The 20,966-nt window shown below is 44.7% G+C and overlaps 1 protein-coding gene across 17 annotated transcripts in view; it reads right to left on the reverse strand.

Annotated features, from left to right (window-relative positions):
* Window positions 1-20,966, reverse strand: part of KCNMA1 (potassium calcium-activated channel subfamily M alpha 1) — an 829,029-nt gene that overhangs the window by 522,453 nt on the left and 285,610 nt on the right. The window lies entirely within an intron of this gene.

The following is a 20,966-nucleotide window of genomic DNA, read 5'->3' on the forward strand; positions in this document are numbered from 1 at the left end:
ATAGAGGTCCTACTAGCAGAGAAATCCCTGGAACAGCCTTGCAGTGATCAAGGATGTTTTGCTGTACAAGCACAATTGCTGAGCCAGCTTGCCTTCCCAAAGTCATCCCCACTTTGGGATGAGAGAAAGCAAGTCGTCTTCTCAGAGTACTTGGCCATGCTTCGCTCTGCCGTCCCTCCAGCCAATCTGCACTCCTTTTCAGGACATGGCTCTTTCTGCTGGTGGTCAGCAGAATTCAAGAGCAGCCCTTTGATTTTCAAGAGGTAGTAGCCAGTATCCACAGTATTTTTGAATGGGCTTTTCCTAGCAGAATGATGCAGTAATTTGGAACAAATTCCCTCCGAAATCATGATCCTGCTTACTTATCACCATATGCAGTTCTAAAGCAAAAGGTATGTATACTGACAGTTAAATGTAATGTTGCCAGCACTGCCAGTTCCATTAGCAGTAAACAAGTAAGATGAGCACTCTCCCCACTTGCAGAGACAAGCCCTATATCCTGCCTTGGTTGCTCTCCAGCGAGGCTGGTCTGCTGGACCCTGGAGAGCTCCTAGGGAGGGAGCTGATCTAATCCAACCAAATCCCATCTCCAGCTGAGTCGGTTAAGCATCTTGGCCCAGCATGGAGCTCTTACTCTCTCAGGCTCCACCCCTGTGCTGCAGATAGAGATCCCTACAGACTCTGTTGCCTCTCACATATCTCTTGCCCATTGCATTCCCTGCATTGGCAAGCAGGCACTGAAGGGTAAGAGTCCTGGTTCATACAGGGTGTACATCACTTGATTTCTCTGACATGCTGCAGTGGGAGAGGAGTGAACAAAAGGGGCAAGGAAGGCATGCAGAATTCTCCAGGCTGCAACCCAGTAACCCGATTACTGCATCACTCCCAGTCTTGCCTGATCAATGCAGTTCAAATGTGGCACTGCACTGTCGCTATGCAGAAGCCTGAACAACATAGGATGTACTAGCATTTAACAAAACAAACTGAAATGGGAGCCTGTGACTAGCTTCAGGAGCTGCCCACATTCATTTAGTCACAATGATCTATCTACTGCCTTATCAGTTTCAGAAGACCTGACAGTATTAATTCTAGCTACTGTCCTCGTCACCTTTCCCCCATTTGAGATATTAGTAGTGCTATAGCATGCTCTCCAATGGACATGTGGACAGCAGGATTTACACATTGCAGATGTTCTGAAAATTAAGTTCCAAAATATTGAGTTTGCCATTAGGAATGAGAGAGAGAAAACTATCCTTTTCTTTCTGCAGAGTGTTCTGCTTCTGCACCTCACAGGTCTCAGATATCCACAGAAACCATATACAATTTGGCTCATAGACATACATTTTTTGATGAATGAAAATTGAACAGAATGGGCTCGATTCAGTTCAATTTTCTATTCATTCCAAAAGAGATGCCCACCCCCAATAGACATGTTATTTTCTTCCTAGGTAAGAGAATGTAATGTATGATGTGACTTTTTTATCTGAAATATTGGATGATTTATTAACAGCAAAGGCACAGGAGAGGGGAAATCCTCCTTCTTGGTTTGCATCACCAGTAAAGCTAACAATAAATTTAGAAAAAATGGCACATATACACCAGTTCTTAAATGTGATCTGGAGGTTAAAAAACAATAACATCAGCCTCAAGATGATTTGCACATCCTATTATATAATGTAGCCATCAGCTAAAGAAGCAATTCCAAACATCGTGCTCAGAAACATAAATACATCGTCTGTGGCTAATGTCTACATTTCATATTTATGTCAGCTAAAATAGACAAGAAAGGCAAATTTCATATTAAACAGCATTTTGAAGAAAAACTGGCAACAAAATAGGAGTCTTTGGCTACAAGCCTATGGGCATGGCTTGTGGCACACATGCTGAAAAAATTGGTCATCATTGTCGTTGTCCTGGACAAGTGGTCATATCAGACAAAGACTGGCGCTGTTCAACCAGAAATACCTCCATGCACGAGGCTGCTTTTGCCACTTTCCCCTTTAAAGTGTGGCAATGGAATGCTTCCCCAGCATCCCTCATGCAAAGTTGGCATGTAAATGGCATCAGCACCTGCGTTGACCCCATTTATGTGCCGGCACCGCATGAGGGATGCCAGGGAAGCATCCCGTGGCCACGGTGCGGCATTTTAAAGGGGAAAGCAGCACAAGCTGCTGCTTGCATGGAGGTATTTCCAGTTGAACAGGTGCCGCAGGTAGGGCCTGCCCACCTCCTCTTAAGGGAACCCCTCAACCCGCGCCAAAGTGTTTTGGTGCCTCTCCGAAGAGGTGCAAAAATGCTTTGGGCTCATCCCTAAACCACAAGAAAGCCATCAAAAATCACAGAATTTAAGCATAGTAGTTGTTGCAGTCGTGGTTGTAGCAGTAGTAGCAGCAGCAGCATTTGTTTGTACTATCTCAGTAATCCTTAATAGAACCCTGTAAAGTAGGTATTATTCCCCATTCCCCATATTGCAGATGGGATGGGGGGCTGAGAGAGAATCGCTTACCTAATAGTTCACGGCTGAGGCAAGCTTTGAACCAGGTACTTCCTGGTTCCCCGCTCATTCTCTTAGACACTGCACTATACTAGTTCTCAAGAAATTTCATTTTTATGGATCCTTATCCACTTCCATGGAGTTAAGTGTCTTGTATGTCTATTGGTAGATGGGCAAGATATAAATGGAATAAGTAAGTTCTACTGAAAACATTAGGGACATGCACAAAATACTTTGGCAACATCCCAGGGTGCAGGGAGGGGTGCCTTTAAAAGGAGGCAGGCAGGTTTTACCTGCCTCTCCCTCAATCCTCCGCTGCCTCACTGTGGTGCTCTTCTAAGCAAAACTACTCCATGAAAGCGGCAGCCCGTGCCACTGGATCCTTTAAAGCGCCGCACCACAGCGACGGGACACTGCTCCCAGCATCCTCCGTGCGGTGTCAGCATGGCAATGGCATCAACACATGCACCGATGCCATTTGTGGGGCCAGCAAGAGCATGCTGACCCTGCAAATGGCGCTGGCACACGCATCAGCGCCATTTGCGTGCTGACGCCATGTGAGGGATGCTGGGAGCAGCATCCCATCACTGTGGCGCGGCACTTTAAAGGAGCCCACAGCACAGACTGCCACTTTCACTGAGTAGTTTTGCTTAGAAGAGCACCACAGTGTGGCAGCGTGGGGCAGTGGAGGATTGAGGGAGAGGCAGGCAAGACCTGCCTGCCTGCTTTTAAAGGCACCCTGCACCAACATGTTTCGGCTGCAAGAAGCTGAATCGTTTTCAAAAGAGGCTTCAAAGAGGTGCTAAAATGATTCGGGTTCATCCCTAGAAACCAGTAAAGTCACTACCATGCAAACGGCTGCAGTCTAGTCCCATGTGCACAAGCCAGGCTCTCCCATTGTTGACTACAGTGGTGGGCGGGGGGGAGGAGATGCTTCTGTGAAGTAAAAAGCCATCAACAGGAACTCCAAGCTTACACAGAGCCCTGGATCACAGCCAGTGCACTTAGTGCCAGGGTGTCAAAAAAGCTTAAATCATTCCATCAATTTTATTTTTAATTGTATGGCAGAGCTTCAAAAAGAAAACCCCTGAGTCATTTTCAAATTTCGTTGTCAGGTTCCTGTGCCTTGTGCTGTATGTACAATTGTGTTGTGCTGTTTATTCCCCCCACCACCTCCTCGAAATTTCACTTTGGTAGAATTTAGTTTTTCTAGTAAAATACACAAGCCTCACAGCAAGTCTGTAAGGCTGGCAGATAGGTGGACATATTTTAATCCCTTGTCTAAAATGTGTTTAAAAGGACAGGGTAAAACCATAATGTACTCTCCCTCTCACACAGGTAACCCAGTCCAAGTTTTCCACAGGGACCTAGGTTTCACCCCAGGATTTAGGGATACATTGAAGTCAGTTGCTAAGGAACATCTGGGGGGCAAGCAGAGAAAAGGAGTATTATGGTTTTATACTGTTCTTTTTAATGAGAGCAAGATTCAAAAAGACCCCTAAGCTCCTTTAATTCACATCATTTCAGTTTTTTCTCAGCTTCAGGAGGAAAGGGGGAGAAGTGTCAGGCCGCATCCCCGCTTCCTCCTTTCCTCCTGATTGGCTGGCTGATGCTCGGCAACATTGAGCCTGTCAGTCAGCAAGTGGGGAGGGGGTGGGCCTAAATTGACTAGCCAGCCAGTCAGGAAAAGAGGCGGAAGTTGGGGAGGATGCCTAAAACTCTTTCCCCATCTTTTCTTGGAGAGGACTAACCTTGTGAACAGCATGCAATCAATCGGGGAGGTGGGAGGGAGAGAGTGAAGAGCAAGCTGTTGCCCAGCCAGTGCCTGTCCCATGCCCCAGACATTTGTCCCACTTTGTTCAGTTACACCCCTGGCAGCATAAAAACCCCCAGAACTTTCAGCTCAGCAAGTTCAATCACTGAAGTATTTGCAAACAAATTAGAATTATAAAATTAAATAATTTCACTTATTTATGAAATGTTATTGTTGCTAGCCTTAATACAATCTTAACAGCTTAGTCTTACTTCAATGATTTCAGTGGGACTGACTTCCAGATAAATAAATATCATACTTTCAAGTAAGTGATCTCTATTAAAATAACAGAATTTCAGAGAATCATAAACTTCAGAGTTGGGAGTGCAACAGAGGTCTTCTTGTCCAACCCCACTAATCAGAGCAATAATAATAATAATAACAATAACAACAACAACAATAATAATAATAATACCACCTTTTCTGCAGCACTGGATACATAAAGTATGTATTTCTATACCAAGAAAAATATTTCTCAGCATAGAAATGTATTTTCACATAGAAAGACAAGAAGACCTTTTTGGTGCTAGCACCTCGTTTATGGAATAGCCTCCACAGTGAGACTCACCTGGCACCATCACTTTATTCTTGTAGAAGTCAGGTGAAGCAAGACCTTTCCATTCACCCAGGCCTTTTTTAAACAGTTTTAAAAATGTTTTAATATTTCATATTTTGTTTTAATGTCTTTTTAATTGTATGTTTTATTCAACTATTTTATTGCTTTACTTTGTAAAAGTAAAGCAATATATGTACAATGAGGTCTATACAGGTATTTGTTTCGGTGTATCTGGAGATGGTGGGAAGCTATTCACTGTCCCTGGGGCTATTCCAGTGGGGTGGGAAACAGAGGAAGCTGTGGTATCGGGAGGGCAGCAGGCCATTACAGGGGAAGGGAGATCAGAAATTTAATAGCGGTTACCCCTTCACATAGGAAATTGCCATATACTGAGTCAGACTATTGGTCTATCTAGCTCAGTATTGTCTTCACAGACTGGCAGCGGCTTCTCCAAGGTTGCAGGCAGGAATCTCTCTCAGCCCTATCTTGGAGAAGCCAAGGAAGGAATTTGGAACATTCTGCTCTTCCCAGAGTGGCTGCATCCCATAAGGGGAATATCTTACAGTGTTCACACATCAAGTCTCCCATTCATATGCAACCAGGGCAGACCCTGCTTAGCTAAGGGGACAAGTCATGCTTGCTACCATAAGACCAGCTCTCCTCTCCACCAGCCTCTCTCTTCCAGCCTCCTTGCCAGCTCTTTGACCTTGGAGCGCAGTATCAACCTCCCACAGAACCTCACCTTATTTCTCTGCAATGCCAGGTCAGTTCAAAATAAAACAGAGACCATCCATGATTTGATTGTGGATGATGATGATGATGATGATGATAATAAATTATTATTTATTATTGTTGTTGTTGTTATTTGATTTCTATACTGCCCTTCCAAAAATGGCTCAGGGCAGTTTACACAGAGAAATAACAAACAAATAAGATGGAACCCTGTCCCCAAAGGGCTCACAAGCTAAAAAGAAACGTAAGATAGACACCAGCAACAGTCACTGGAAGTACTGTGCTGGGGGTGGATAGGGCCAGTTACTCTCCCCCTGCTAAATAAAGAGGATAACCACAGTAAAAGGCACCTCTTTGTCGAGTTAGCAGGGGTAGATGGAGCTTACCTGGTAAGTATTACAGAGCAGGGCTGTGCAAAACAAAAAACAAAAAACAGGTTGCCGGACTCAAACCGGACCAGACATGTTTGGTTTTGCCACCCTCAGAACCCTCCTCCCTGTTCAGTGGGACGTGTTTAATGATTTTTTAAAAAAATTAATTTACTCACCCCCTCCACGGGGCTTCTCCAAGGCTGTCGGGGGGGGGGTGTCTCTGGAGGTTCTCCCTCCCTCCACCGGCCTCCGTTAATGCCCAAATCACCCAGTTTGGGTGGTCTTCAGCCCATTCTGGGCCTAACCCTCATGACAGTGGCCATTTTGGAGGCTGCTGCCTCTGTGTGGCTTGGGTCATGACCAGGCCATGTTAACAGGCCATTTGCCTGAACACGGTTGTGTGGTCATGCAAATGGCCAATGCATATGCCCGGCAGCCCAAAAAATTGGCTGCCGCGGTGTCAAGGGCCGAACTGATCCCCAAACAGGCCAAACTACCCCCTGGAGACTCGGGGGGAGAGGCAGAACTGCCAGAGGACCCCTGTGGCCAATGCAGCACACCCACCCTCACCTAGGCTGGGGCCAGCAGTACACAATTCACTGATTTACACTATTTTAACACCCCCTGCCACCCTCGAACCAGGCCAAAACTAGCTTAAATTTGACACAAGCTAGGCTCCCTGCTTGAAGAGGCAAAACCGAACAGGCTCTGTCTAGTTTGAATCCAGTTTGGATTAGAACTGAACTGGGAAAAAGTTTTGTGCACATCCCTAAGTACTTCTGGATCCAAACCTCTCCCATGTCTCTCAGGTTGAGGCAGTGACCAGGAGGGCCTTCTATCAGCTTCAGCTGATACGTCATCTTGAAACAGTGGTGCATATGCTGGTAACATCCATACTTGACTACTGCAATGTGCTCTACATTAGGTTACCTTTGTATGTAGCCTGGAAAAATGCAGTTGCTAGAGAATACAGCAGGCAGGTTTGTCTCTCAGGTACTCAAAGAGATCATATTATACCCATTTTAAAAGAACTACAATGGCTTCCGATAAGATTCTGGGCAAAATACAAAATGCTGGATTCTTGGGTCCAAGGTACATTAAGATCATCTCGAGAGGTCTGGTTGTGGTTGCCATCGGCTGAACTGGTGGCGACTCAAAACCGGACCTTTCTAGGGTTGCACTCAAGGGACTCTGGAACATGCTTCCTAATGAAATTAGAGCCCCCCTTCTTTGGATGTTTTTAAGGAGGGCCTGAAAACATACCTGTTTAGTCAGACTTTTTGTTTATAGTTTTAAAGTTTAAAGTTCTAGAGCTTTTATCTGTATTTTAAACTGTTTTAATTCTGTTAATGTTGTAATTGTTGTGTTTTTAGATTGTGAACCGCCCAGGGACTTGCATATGGGAGGGGGGCAGTTAATAAAAATATGTTAAATAAATAAATCCACAAAGAACAATTGTAATGGGGTGGCCTACAAATAGAGTAGTTGTTGTTGTTAACCACCTCGAAATAATCTGTGGACTTCCAAGCTTGAAACAAGGCCATCAGCCTAAATCAATATGCCATTGGGGCATTTATGCAGGATTGGGATTTAAATGGTTGGTACTTCCTGCTTACCACTGTTGGGCAAGAGCAGAAACCAGTTTGTCAGGAAATCTGTGACGAAGTGCTACCACCAACCTCACTCTCTTGATTCAGCCACTTGTTTGACCTTGGCAGCCCTCCCTGTCTTGCATTTTCTGGTGCATTTGTGTTCTGCCAGTCCCATCCTGCCACTCCTAAGCCACTTTCCCACTTGACTCAGCTAATTCCTGGAGTCTTCGCCTGCTTTGGGGCCTTTGGTCATGGCTTTGCCCAGTTGCCCATGTATAGCAAATAAATATCCCCAATACTTCATTGATCTAGAGAGGTGCACTCCTGTCTTCACACCAAAGACCGCTGCTTGAACCCCACCCACCTCCTTCTGCCACACAAACAATTATACATTGCTGAAGGTTCTTCTTCATTGCTTTGAGTATGTTAGTAAACTGACAAATAGCACAGGGATGTGCTTAATCTGGATGGGGATGACAGGAAGGGTAAAGGGTTAAAGATCTCCTCCCTTCTGGATCCATATTCCAGTTCAGTTCCCCCACACATTCTATTTATATCAGAAAAATCAAGTGCACAGGCCACAAGCACACAAAAGGCATATAGTCTGGCCCTTAGTTCCATTAAAATCTTCAAGACTTGCTTCTGAATAAACATGTGTATCCAAACTAAGAACATTGTTCCATTATAACAGGATGCAGGAACAGCCACTGCTTTGTGAATTGTGGGGGACTTTAAAGGTTCTCAGAGGAATTAAAAGAACTTCCCTGACAATTTCACCACATCAAAGATCCAGTTAGGTTGGAGCTCTCCACCTCAGTAGATAGCAATGGTTAATCCAACCCTGATGCTGCAAATATTTGAATAAAAATTGCTAGTAAGAAAGTGCCATTTTCTTTGTCCAGAGCTGTCAGTTTGTGTATTTATCTCTCTCTTTTTTGGCAATGAATGATATTAATTTATTGCCAAATAAAACATAAGCACTGGCAGCCTGCTGAGGCAAGCACGTTAGTCAGGATTCCATTTCATCAAAGCAAATGTGCTCCCAGAACTGCCAGGGAGACAAGTGCAATATGTATACCACATCAGCAAAGTAACCTGGTTAACCCCATCTCCACTTTTTATGCAACAAATAAAAAAGAATGCAAAAGGTTTTGGCACCAGAAACTTCTTACATCTTTAGTTAGCTGGCCATCAGCAGCCTTTTAAAAGTATGATTTACACAACTATGTTAAAGAGAAATAATAAGTAATAATTGCAGAAAATGCATGGGATTTTTTTAAGGGGGGGGGAGATCTTGTCAGAATTAACATTTAATGAAGTATTCTCCCTATACCCTTTCCTATACTTTGTTGTATTAAAAAGAGAGGAACTTTTTTTTTGCTGTTACCCACCAAAATGGAGGAAACCAGTCTGTGTTAATGAAGCCAAAAAAGCAACTCCAAAGCATAACAAAGTTCTATTCATAATAGAACTTTGAGCACGATCCAGCCAAACTGAAGCACTTTTAAATCACATCAAGTTTAAATGGGAGACCAAGCATATGCTCACATTTGGATGAACTCCCACCACCTCACATGCAGTTAAGAGTCTGCAGGATGACATGCTGGGAGGGGAGGTGGGATCTGTGCACTCATATCCCTCAGTGCATGTTAGTGGTGCCAATCGGACTTATCATCCAAAGTGATAACTAAACACCCAATAAGTTTGAGAGGGGAATGGAAGATGCCAGGCCTTTCTTTATTGCCACCCCACTACTACTCCATTTTGATAAGAGTTCTTTTCCCCTCTCCTGTAACATTTAATGTATAAATGGGGCTGCCTTCTCCTGTATGAATCTGCCTGTCCCATTAAGTCACACAAGAAGGCCATTCTCTGCATTCCTACATGCTCAAAGGTGAGGTTGGTAGTAATGCAGGAGTGAGCCTTCTCTGCAGTTGCCCCCATGCTTTAACCCTCCCTCCCCTGAGAGGTGCATTCGGGTTCATCATGGTCTGTATTTCAGCAGAAATTGAAGACTAGGGGTGTGCAAGCTGGCCATTTGGCTGGCTTGGTTCAAATCCAAACTGCATTCGTACCAACCCAGCACAGTCCAGTTTGGCCATCGAGCTGGCCGAGCTGGCTCAAGGGCTGGCTTGGGAGATATACTTGTAAAGGGGAATCTGGCTAGGATTCCCCTTCACAAGTAAAGGGGGATTCCCTAGACTAAGAAGTGGAGGGTAGTGAAAGGGGAATATTTCCCACTGGTGGGGATGGTGGAGGAACCCATGGCAACATAGGAAGCAGGTGGGGGCTCCTTCAGTGCCCCTGCCGGACTCCCAAATGACAGGCCAGGCTGGCCTCTCTGTGTGTGCAAAGACTCAAACCGGGTCACAGCCGGTCCGGCCTGTCATTTGAGAGGCCAGGGGGTTGGAGTAGCCTCTGATGTCACTGCAGCTGCAGCGGCCACCACCACAGCCGCCTCCACTGTCCCCACCAGTGGGAGACTAAAGATAAATATCCCCTTCTCACTGTCCCACTTTCTTAGTCTAGGGAATCCCCCTTTACTTGTAAAGGGGAATCCCAGCTGGATTCCCCTTTACAAGTATACCCTATAAGCTGACCCACAAGCTGGCATTTTGAACTGGGGGGAGGGGGTCTGGTTCAAACTCAGACCACCCGAACCAGACCAGCTCGACGCGAGCTGGCTTACACATCCCTACTGAAGACCATCTTGTTTACTCGAGCCTTTTAAATCCACTCTAAGTTAGTCTCTAAATCTCTCTTGTAGTTTTCTGGCCTTCTGTCTGGATACCATTTTTTGTTGTTATTGATATTTAATGTCATTAATTTTATTATAGCTGCTGTTAGCCACTGTGAGTTCCTTTGGGAAGATTTAGCAGGATATGAGACTTTTTATAAAGAAATAATACTAGTTCACCCAGAGAAGCTGATAGGCACTAAGTACAAGACTAAGAGGAGCAGTGTTCCCTCTAACAGGAATCCCCAGATGTTGTTGACTACAACTCCCAGAATCCTCAGCTTTAGCCATTCCACTGCATACAGGCAAGCACTTTTACCTTTTTGGCACATCAGTCAAAGAATACATATGCTTGCTATGTCAAACCAAATCCATTGCAGCTGTGGATGCTGGGAGTTGTAGTGAACAACATCTGGGAATCCCTGTTAGACGGAACACTGAAGAGGAGGAAGTACTTCTTCACACAACACATTAGTAAATTGCGGAGAAGAGGTAGTGATGGCCACTAGCTTATGTAACTTTTTTTAAAAAAGAGTTTAGACAAATTAATGAGGAACAGCTCTATCAACAGCCATTAACTATAACAACTAAATGAAACACTTAGAGCCAGTGTATCTCTGAACAAGAGAGGCTAGGCAAAAACCACAAGGGAAGGTCCTCCTTGTAGGCTTCCAAAGACAACTCCTGGAAAATCTGAAACACAATCCTGGACTACTCAGTAAGAACTGCCATACTAGAGCAGACTAAGGTTTATCATCATGCGTCTCTACCTGCTCCCTTCCTTTTTAAATGCAGGGACCAGTGGAGGAGGTGGTAGCCATTCCACTGCATACAGGTAAGCACTTTTACCTTTTTGGCACAGCAGTCAAAGAATACATCTGCTTGCTATGTTAAACCAAACCAAACCAAAAATTGTAAGCCCCGTTATATTTTATTCTGCAGCTCTGCCATTTTAGCTTCCAAGCCTGTCTGACATCAGATGACAGGAAGAAAAAAAGAGACCTCTTGCTGCCACTCTCCGTTACAGATGCTAGCCCATTTCAAAGTACAGCTGATTATATAACTGAAAATGTTAAGCCACCCAGAAGTATCTTCCTCCCAAAGGGCAGGCAAGCTTATTAACCAACATACAAAATTGCAACTCCTCCTTCCTGTGCGTATTTCAATTTTGCAAAGGGACTCATTAGAATGTGCTTTCAAAAACATTTGGCTCATTGTTCCAAAACATAGAAAAGAATGAATCTGGGTGGTATTTGTAGAGGAAGAAAACAGCCTGTGCGTGTGTGTGTGTGTGTGTGTGTGTGTGTGTGTGTGTTTGTGTGCACGCGCATGGTGTGTTATGGCAGGAAGGTAACACAACAGGGAACACATTAGCAGGTTGTACTTATTGTCCCAGAGTGCAGTGGAGTGTTAGAGCACAGCAAGGCAGTTGATGAATAATGCACAGTATCAAGACAATTGCTTGTTATTGCTAGGTGGATGGAGACACATTCAAACTGCCTTAATGGTGAAGCTTAATATAATGACTGATTTATCACAATACACAAAACAAGTAGTTCTGGTAAGAACTAATCTGCCTACTTTCCTTTCACTATCCCTACAAGTGGACTAAATTTGGCCCAAATACATTAGGCAGTTCACAAATTAGCCCACTTGTGCCTCAAACGTTCATGCATCCATCATCTTGAATTGGGATGGATGACATCACCACAGACTATGCCATTGATGTGTCCCTATGTTTCCCCACAGCTATAGCAAATTTGGTTAAAATCGGTTAGACGGTTCACAAGTTAGCCCACTTGCACCTCTAATGTTTACATATCTGCCATCTTGAATTGGGGTGGATGACATAATCACAAACAGCGCTGAGGTGTCCCTAGGTGTCCCTAAAACTATACCAAATTTGGTTCATATTGGTCCAGGCATTGTTAAGTTGATAGGGGGGCACATGGACACACACATAGGATGCTGGGTAACCCCATAAGCTTGCTTTCCTTAAGGAAAGTAGGCTAAAAAACACTATGCAGAGGCTTGCACACACATAACTTAAGACAGTGTTCTCTCTCTCTCTCTCTCTCTCTCTCTCTCACACACACACACACACACACACACACACCCCAAATTGTCTTTTCAAGATTCCTGGGTATAAACAGCAGTCTTTGTGTTAGTTGCAAGAGCAGTTGATATGGAAACTACTATTTTAAAAAAGAGGTATACATTGACGATAAACAGTTTCCGAGGGCTAGTTGACACATGCATGTGAATCTTTTGTACATACTCATGAGAGCTGATTCTGATTATACTTTCCCTCTCACACAATTAAAAGGGGGATGCCCTTAGAGCGCACTCATTGTGACATCTTTTGCAGATGTCCTGATACCCTCCCAGCACATCTTTTTGTCATACGGGGGCCAGCTCATCTGAATTGTCACTCAATATGTGACCCACATTTTTTTTGTGTTGCGTGTTGAGTGGCAATTTGAATGAACTCCTGCGCCCTTCCCCTTTTAATCACGTGAGGGGAGAATGTTTTGTCAGAACTGGACCAGAGAGCTTTAGGAAGTAAGTATTAATATGAACTACACTTGTTTTATTTTTTACAAATTTAACATGTGGGGCAAAGTTAATTCCCTAAAAACACACATTGCTCTGCCCCTCAGTCCTTTTTCTGGTGATGCCACTGTTGGTACCCCGATACACTTATTCCATTTCTTTTATATACATATGTACATTGGATCCCTCGGAGTTAGCCAATTATAGACCCATCTCCAATCTTCCATGGTTGGGTAAGGTGATTGAGTGGGTGGCGACCACTCAGCTCCAGGCAGTCTTGAAGGAAACAGATTATCTAGAACCATTTCAAACCAGCTTTTGGGCAGGCTATGGGGTTGGAACTGCCTTGGTCAGCCTGATGGATGATCTCCAAGTGGCTATCGACAGAGGGAGTGTGACTCTGCTAATCCTTTGGATGGAACCATGGTATACTTCTGGGTCGCCTGAAGGAGGTGGGATTGGGTGGCACTGTTTGACAGTGGTTCCGTTCCTACCTCTCTACTGGATTCCAGGTGGTGTCATTTTGAGACTACTGCTCTGCAAAGCAAGAATTAAAGTATGGAGTTCCACAAGGCTCCATACTGTTTCCAATGCTCTTTAACATCTACATGAAACCGCTATGAGAGATCATCAGGAGGTTTGGTGCAGGGTGTTATCAATATGCTGATGACACCCAGATCTATTTCTCCTTAACAACTTCATCAGGAAGTGGCATATCTTCCCCAAATGCCTGCCTGGAGGTGGTAATGGGCAGGATGAGTGATAACAAACTGAAGTTGAATCCAATTAAGATGGAGGTACTGACTGTGGGGGGTCAGGACCTGAAAGATAGTTTAGATCTGCCTGTTCTCAATGGGGTTACAATCTCCCAGAAAGAACAAGTATATAGCTTGGCAGTGTTCCCAGATCCCAAATTCTCTCTGGTTTCTCAAGCTGAGGCATTGGCCAGGAGTGCTTTTTATCAGATTTGGCTAATACTTTTTATCAGACTTGGCTAATACGTCAGCTATGCCCATTTGGCTAATACGTCAGCTATGCCCATTTCTGAAGAAAACTGCCTTAAAGCAGTGATACTTAGGAACATAGGAAGCTGTCATATACAGAGTCAGACCATAGGTCCATCTAGCTCAGTATTGTCTACACAGACTGGCAGCAGCTTCTCCAAGGTTGCAGGCAGGAATCTCTCTCAGCCCTTTCTTGGAGATGCCAGGGGGCGAACTTGGAACCTTCTGCTCTTCCCAGAGTGGCTCCATCCCCTGAGGAGAATATCTTACAGTGCTCACACTTCTAGTCTCCCATTCATATGCAACCAGGGTAGACCCTGCTTAGCTAAGGGGACAAGTCATGCTTGGTACCACAAGACCAGCTCTCCTCTCTGCTGGTAACCTCCAGGCTTGACTATTATAATGAGCTCTATGTAGGACAGCCTTTGTACATAGCCTAGAAACTACAACTGGTGCAGAATATGGCAGCCAGACTAGTCTCTGGGACAGCCTAAAGAGAATATATAACACTGATTTTTAAAGAACTGCACTGGCTGCTGCTATGTTCCCAAGCAAAATACAAAACGCTGGTTATTACCTATAGGGTTCTCAGTAGCTTGGGTCTAGGGTATTTAAAAAAGGACCTCCTCTGTCATGAAGTCTGCTACCTATAAAGATCATCTGGGGAGGTCTGGTTACCGATGCCACCAGCTCATTTGTTGGTGACTGAGGACCAGGCCTTCTCTATTACTACCCCAGGGTTTTGGAATGTACTCCCAGTCACAATAAGAGCTTCTCTATCTCTGGCAGGGGATAAAACACCTGTTTTATCAGGGTTTTAATTAGTTTTAAAATATTTTCATTGTTTTTGTTCTATAATGATTCCCCTCCCTCCCTTTTTTATGGTTGCTGTATTTTAAATTGTCTACAGCTCTTAGGGACACACATATCAGGTGGTCTATAAATATGATAGATCAGGCTTCCCCAACCTGAGGCCCTCCAGATGTTGCTGAACTAATGAATTAATTGTGGCTAGGGATGCTGGGAGTTGTAGTTCAGCAACATCTGGAGGGCCGCAGGTTGGGGAAGTCTGTGATAGATCAATCAATCAAAATGCAGCTGCCACTCACTTCTATGGGGGGTGGGGGTAAAGAATGGTGCTTGGGGACACCCACTACAATGGGTGTCCATAAGAATGAACAGAAGTCATTCTGGGTTTCCCCTGACTTTGAAGTGAATAGTCCATATCATTAACAATCCACTCTCAGTCACAATTTGAAAGGATAACCATCTGCCATAGTTAGATAATATTAAGGGATGGTGATTTTGGTAGATGTGAATGAGAAGAAAAGCCTATTTCACAGAAACTACAATTATCTAAACTGACAAGAAAACAAAGTGGAAAATAAAATATCTGTGTTATATTTGATGATGGAAGACTGTCAAGTTACAAAACAAACTGGTTCAGTATCTTGTGCTGTGGTGTGTGGGCGGTGGGGGGAGCATAATCAAAGCTTTAAACACAGAAAGATAAACATTGGCATCTTACTGGAAACCAATTTCTGAATCAAATTTAGTGAATTTCTTTTCTAACTAATTTTTTTTACTAGAAATAATTTATTCTTTGGGGACATACCACAGACCTAATCTCTTTTTCAAACTGATGGAATTTTATGTAAAGATATATAAAGGGACCATCTACTGAGGGCTATTTATATATTTATTTATTTGTTTGTTTGTTTATTTGTTTGTTTATTTAACATATTTTTATACCGCCCAAAACACAGGTTCTCTGGGCGGTTTACAAAACAATAAAAACAACCAATACAATGACTGACACATTTCAACTATTATTATTATTATTATTATTATTATTAATTCAATTTCGATATCGCCCTTCCAAAAATGGCTCAGGGTGGTTTACAAAGAGAAATAAAACAAATAAGATGGCAATTTTAATTTTAATAAAATTAATTTTAAATAAATTTTAAATAAAATTAATAATTTTAAATAAAATAATTTTAAATAAAATTAGAAAATTTTAAATAAAATTAGAATTTAAAAAGTAAAAACCATGAAAACACAATTAAAACACAATTAAAACAATATCTAATTAAAAGCCTGGGTGAACAAATGTGTCTTGACTGCCCTTTTAAAAGTTGTAAGAGATGGGGAGGCTCTTATTTCAGCAGGAAGTGTGTTGCAAAGTCTCAGGGCAGCAATGGAGAAGGCCTGTCCCTGAGTAGCCACCAGACGAGCCAGTGGCAATTGCAGATGAACCTCTCCTGATGATCTCAATGGGCAGTGTGGTTCATAGCAAAGAAGACATTCTCTTAAATACCCAGGGCCCAAGCTCTTTAGGGCTTTATAGGTTATAACCAAAACCTTGTACTTTGCCCGGAAACATATCAGCAGCCAGTGTAGATCTTTTAAGATAGGATTGATATGGTCTCTCCGAGATGACCCAGAGACCAACCTGGCTGCCGCATTCTAGAGTAACTGCAGTTTCCGGACTACGGACAAAGGCAGCCCCACATAGAGCACATTGCAGTAGTCAAGTCTGGAGGTGACCAGCAGATGTACTACTGTTCTGAGGACATTTATCTCAAGAAATGGACTCAGCTGATGTATCAGCCAAAGCTGATAAAAGGCACTTCTGGCCACTGCCTCAACATGGGACACCAGGGAGAGTTTTGTGTCCAGAAGCATCCCCAGATTGTGTAGCTATTCCTTCTGGGGAAGCGTGACCCCATCCAGAACAGGCAGATCAAAATCATCTCCCAAGTTTTGACCCTGCACAATCAGTACCTCCGTTTTATCTGGATTCTGTTTCAGTTTGTTACCTCTCATCCAGCCCATCACTGCCTCAAGGCAGGCATTTAGGGAGGTTATGCCTTCTCCCAATGATGTTGACAAGAAGAAATAGATTTGGGTGTCATCAGCATACTGATAGCACCCTGCACCAAATCTCCTGATGATCTCTCCCAGCAGTTTCATGTAGATGTTAAATAACATCAGAGACAATATGGAGCCCTGAGGAACACCACACCAAAGTTCGGTTTTTGAAGAACAACAGTCCCCGAGAGACACCATCTGGAATCTGCCCAAGAGGTAAGAATGGAACCACCGCAAAGCAATGCCTCCCACCCGCAACCCGCTCAGATGTTCCAGAAGGATACTATGGTCAATAGTATCGAAAGCTGCTGAGAGATCCAACAGAGTCACACTTCCTCTGTCAATTCCGAATTGGGGATCATCCATCAGGCTGACCAAGGCAGTCTCCACCTCATAGCCCACCCGAAAGCCGGTGTGAAATGGGTCTAGATAATCAGTTTCATCCAAGACTGCCTGGAGTTGGGAGGCCACCACCCTCTCAATTACTTTGCCCAGCCACAGAAGGTTGGAGACAGGCCTATAGTTGCTCAACTCTGAGGAATCCAGGGCAGGCTTCTTCAGAAGTGGTCTAATAATTGCCTCTTTAAGACAAGGAAGCATCCGGCCCTCCCTCAGAGAAGCATTTATGATCTCTACCAGGCCTTCCACAACCACCTCCCTGCCAGATAGTGTTAGCTACATTGGGCAAGGGTCAAGAGAACAGGTGGTAGGCTGAATTGCCAATAATCCAAAGTATAGTTCATACAGTATATCTCAAAATAATTTATTGCCAAAGTAGTTTGCTTATTTTAACAGGAAACCAAAATGCCTGCAAGGCAGATGTGAAACCAGGCATCCCCTGTCAGTTTTAACAGACACACATCCCTCTTCAGATGGCTTGGCTTACCACCAGCTCCTGCTACACAGCAACATCGTTCCTTAATGTAGGGAGAAAGAAATCAGCTGTGGCACTAGCTAATGGAAGAAGAAGGCAGTATTCCCATTGGTTAGCAAGTATCTGAAACAGAACAATTTTAGTGGGATGCATGGTTGGACCACTTGATTGTGACTGTCAGCTGCATGGATTTCTGAATAATATGTTATGACTTTTAATATGACACTTTCACTAGCCCACTGAGGTCCAAAAGAAGTCTCTTTCATAAGATCTTGGAAGCAGTGTTTCCCCTTATGCAGCCTCAGACTGCCACTCACTGTTATAAGAAGGCTTTGCCTTTGTGGACAAGGCTCATGTGTAAGGCTCAGTATAGCAGCCAGTGCTTAGAGTGGAACCCTTTAGATCCATCCCACACTGCTTCCAGTAAGAAAGCGCTGACTCACAGATACATGTTTATCCCTTATTTACTGTAACACTGCAGCCCTCTTCAGATGTTGTTAAGCAAAGCCCCGCTCACACTTACAGCTCAGAAAAGGAAAAGGAAATCCCACCTGGTATCTGTCACTCACCTGCTGCTGCCAGGCACTCACAGTTAGGGCACCGTTTGAAAGCAAAAGTGCCATAACTGTGATGGCCAACGCTTCCATGAGTGGCAGCCTCAGGCGATTCAGGCTGCTCCTCACAGAAATGCCAGCTGTCATGGAAACAGCGCCCTAACCATGAGCGCCCAGTAACATGGGGTGAGTGACAGCTCTGAGCTGTAAGCATGAGTAGGGCTTTGCTTAATAACATCTAAAGAGGGATTGCATGATGTCGAAATGGGTCACCAGAGATCTTGTACCACCACAAATAGAAGTTTCATATGTTCTCAAACATAATGCATTTCATTGAACCCCTGCTAACTGGGCAAAGAGGCACCTTTTACTGTGGTGATTCTCTTTATTAAGCAGGGGGAGAGTAACTGGCCTTATCCACCCCCAGCACAGTACCTCCAGTGACTGTTGCTGGTGTCTATCTTGTTTTTAGAATGTGAGCCCTTTGGGGACAGGGAGCCATCTTATTTGTTTGTTATTTCTCTGTGTAAACCGCCCTGAGCCATTTTTGGAAGGGCGGTATAGAAATTGAATTATTATTATTAATTATTAATATTATTATTAACTTAGGGCCACACTAGCCATTAGAATGCATATGAGGAGACAGTACTGATGAACTGCTACATATGTGGTTAGAAAAAAAGGGAAACATACCAGGAGGGGGAGCAGGACATGCTCATGCACTTTCTAATCATGTGGTAGGCAGGCCAGGTCAGACTTATTGTCGAAACCAGACCTCAGTACTTTTGTCTGACAGGATGGAAACCAAGTTGTTACCTACACATTAAAACCCTTTTCAGTGTTATGCCAATCAAGCTAGTTTAATTATAGGCACATTCTCCTGACTTGATTAAAAAAACATGGCCACATATGGCTAAAAGAGCATTTTCAATGCTTTTGGGGAGGGAGGGCAGGTACTTAATTAGTTTTTAAATGTCACTCCTACAACACAAAACTCCAAACAGCACAACAAAAACAGACACATCCAACAATGAACCTTTTACATTGCTACACTCGTTGCAATGTTCTATTTTGGTTCTTTTAAAGGTTTAGGTTCCATAACCCTTGCAGTACTTCCTTTTCAATATCAGCATCTTTTGAAAGATTTCAATGAAGGTAGCCCTGGGATCTAAATGTAGCTATGTTATAGGGCTGGTATACTGTAATGGCTAAACTATGGATTAGAAAGTCCCCAATTCAAATCTTGCCTTTACAAAGAACTTACTATGTGGCCTTAGACAAGCTACACACTCCCTCTTTCTCAACCTTCCATCAGCAGAATACTGACCAACCTTGCTGGACTGTTGTAAGGATTATAATATTTTCATGTATGTTCATGCTCTGAACACACAGAAAGTGCTGCATAAATAAGAAATAACTAGCTTAACCCACGCAGAGCATCTGCGTGCTAGTACTTGAGTTCTCCCCTCACCCCCTGCCACAGTCCCCCTCACAGAGATCTCTCCACCCGAGCCTGAGCCGGACTCCTGCTCCTGCTCCTCCATCCGGTTGCTTCCATCCCCCTCACCCCTCTTGGTCACTCCTCTATCCCTTTACTCCACCCCCCTCACCCCTCTTGGTCATGGCTGCAGTGTTGCTGGTGCCTATTAGCCAAGCTGCAGCCCACCTATCCCCAGAGACCTCCCCACCCTCACCCGAGCCCTGCTCCTGCTCCTCCACCACAGGAGCAGCAGCAGCGGTTGACCAGGCCCTTCTTTGCTGCTACCACCAGCATGGCCGCTCATTCCCCTCCAGCTGCTGACAGGCCCAGGCCCATCCTTTGCCTGCCTGCCTCTGCCAATGGTCAGACAGCAGCAGTGGTTGATGGGGCCCTTCCTTGCTGTCAATAGGCGCAGCCATGGCTGCTTGTTCCCCTCAGGCCACTGACAGGCTCAGGCCCATCTCTCACCCTTCCTTCTTTCTCTCTTGCCCTCCGTTCTTTTTCGGTCTTTCTCTCTCCTCCACTCATTCCTCCCCCCCCCCTTCCTGAGTTAACAGATCTTGTTCATCTTGTTTCCTCATCTAATTCACACACAGCAGCCTCCTTCTCCTGAAGGGGCTCTCTCCTCCCTCACAACCCCTCTCTTCGTAGACCCCTGCGCACACACACACATATACATACATACATACTAGCAGACCCGGTGCAGAATGTCTGCGCCCTCTTCCCCCGGGCATATCTGACGCCCGCCCAACCAGCTCCCCCCCGCCCCCCCCCCGCAGTTTCTGGCCCGTCCCCTCCCCTTCTGCCGCCACCTCCTCACCCTGGCGGCCAAGCCCACCACCGCCTCCTCGCTGCTGCTGCCTCCCCACAGCAGCCAGGCCTGCTGCCATCTCCCCGCCACCGTGGCCTGGCCCCACATGCGGCCGGGCCCACCGCCGCCGCCTCCCCAACGTGGCCAGGCCCGTTTCTGCCTTGCCTGCTTCTCCTCGCTGCCATGAGTCTGGCGTCCAGCAGCCAACCGGCGTCCAGCCAATGAGGTGCCTCCCTCGCCAGCACGCATAGCCTTGCCACATCCCTATGCATGGCTGGTGGCTGGCTAAAAGAATTAACTGTGTGTGTGTACACACACACACACACACACACACACACACACACACACACACACACATATATACCCCTCTCTTCTACAATCAAGAATATCTTCTGCCGAGTAACAATTGCATTACAACTCCAACTGACCTTTATCCTTAATCAACCCAGGCTGCTCCTCCCTACCTGCATACAGAATCCCCACTGTCCAATCACCATGGTGCTTCTGCTCTCACAGGCTCC

This window comes from Hemicordylus capensis, chromosome 3 (genome assembly GCF_027244095.1).
Source record: "Hemicordylus capensis ecotype Gifberg chromosome 3, rHemCap1.1.pri, whole genome shotgun sequence".
Lineage (NCBI taxonomy): Eukaryota > Metazoa > Chordata > Lepidosauria > Squamata > Cordylidae > Hemicordylus > Hemicordylus capensis.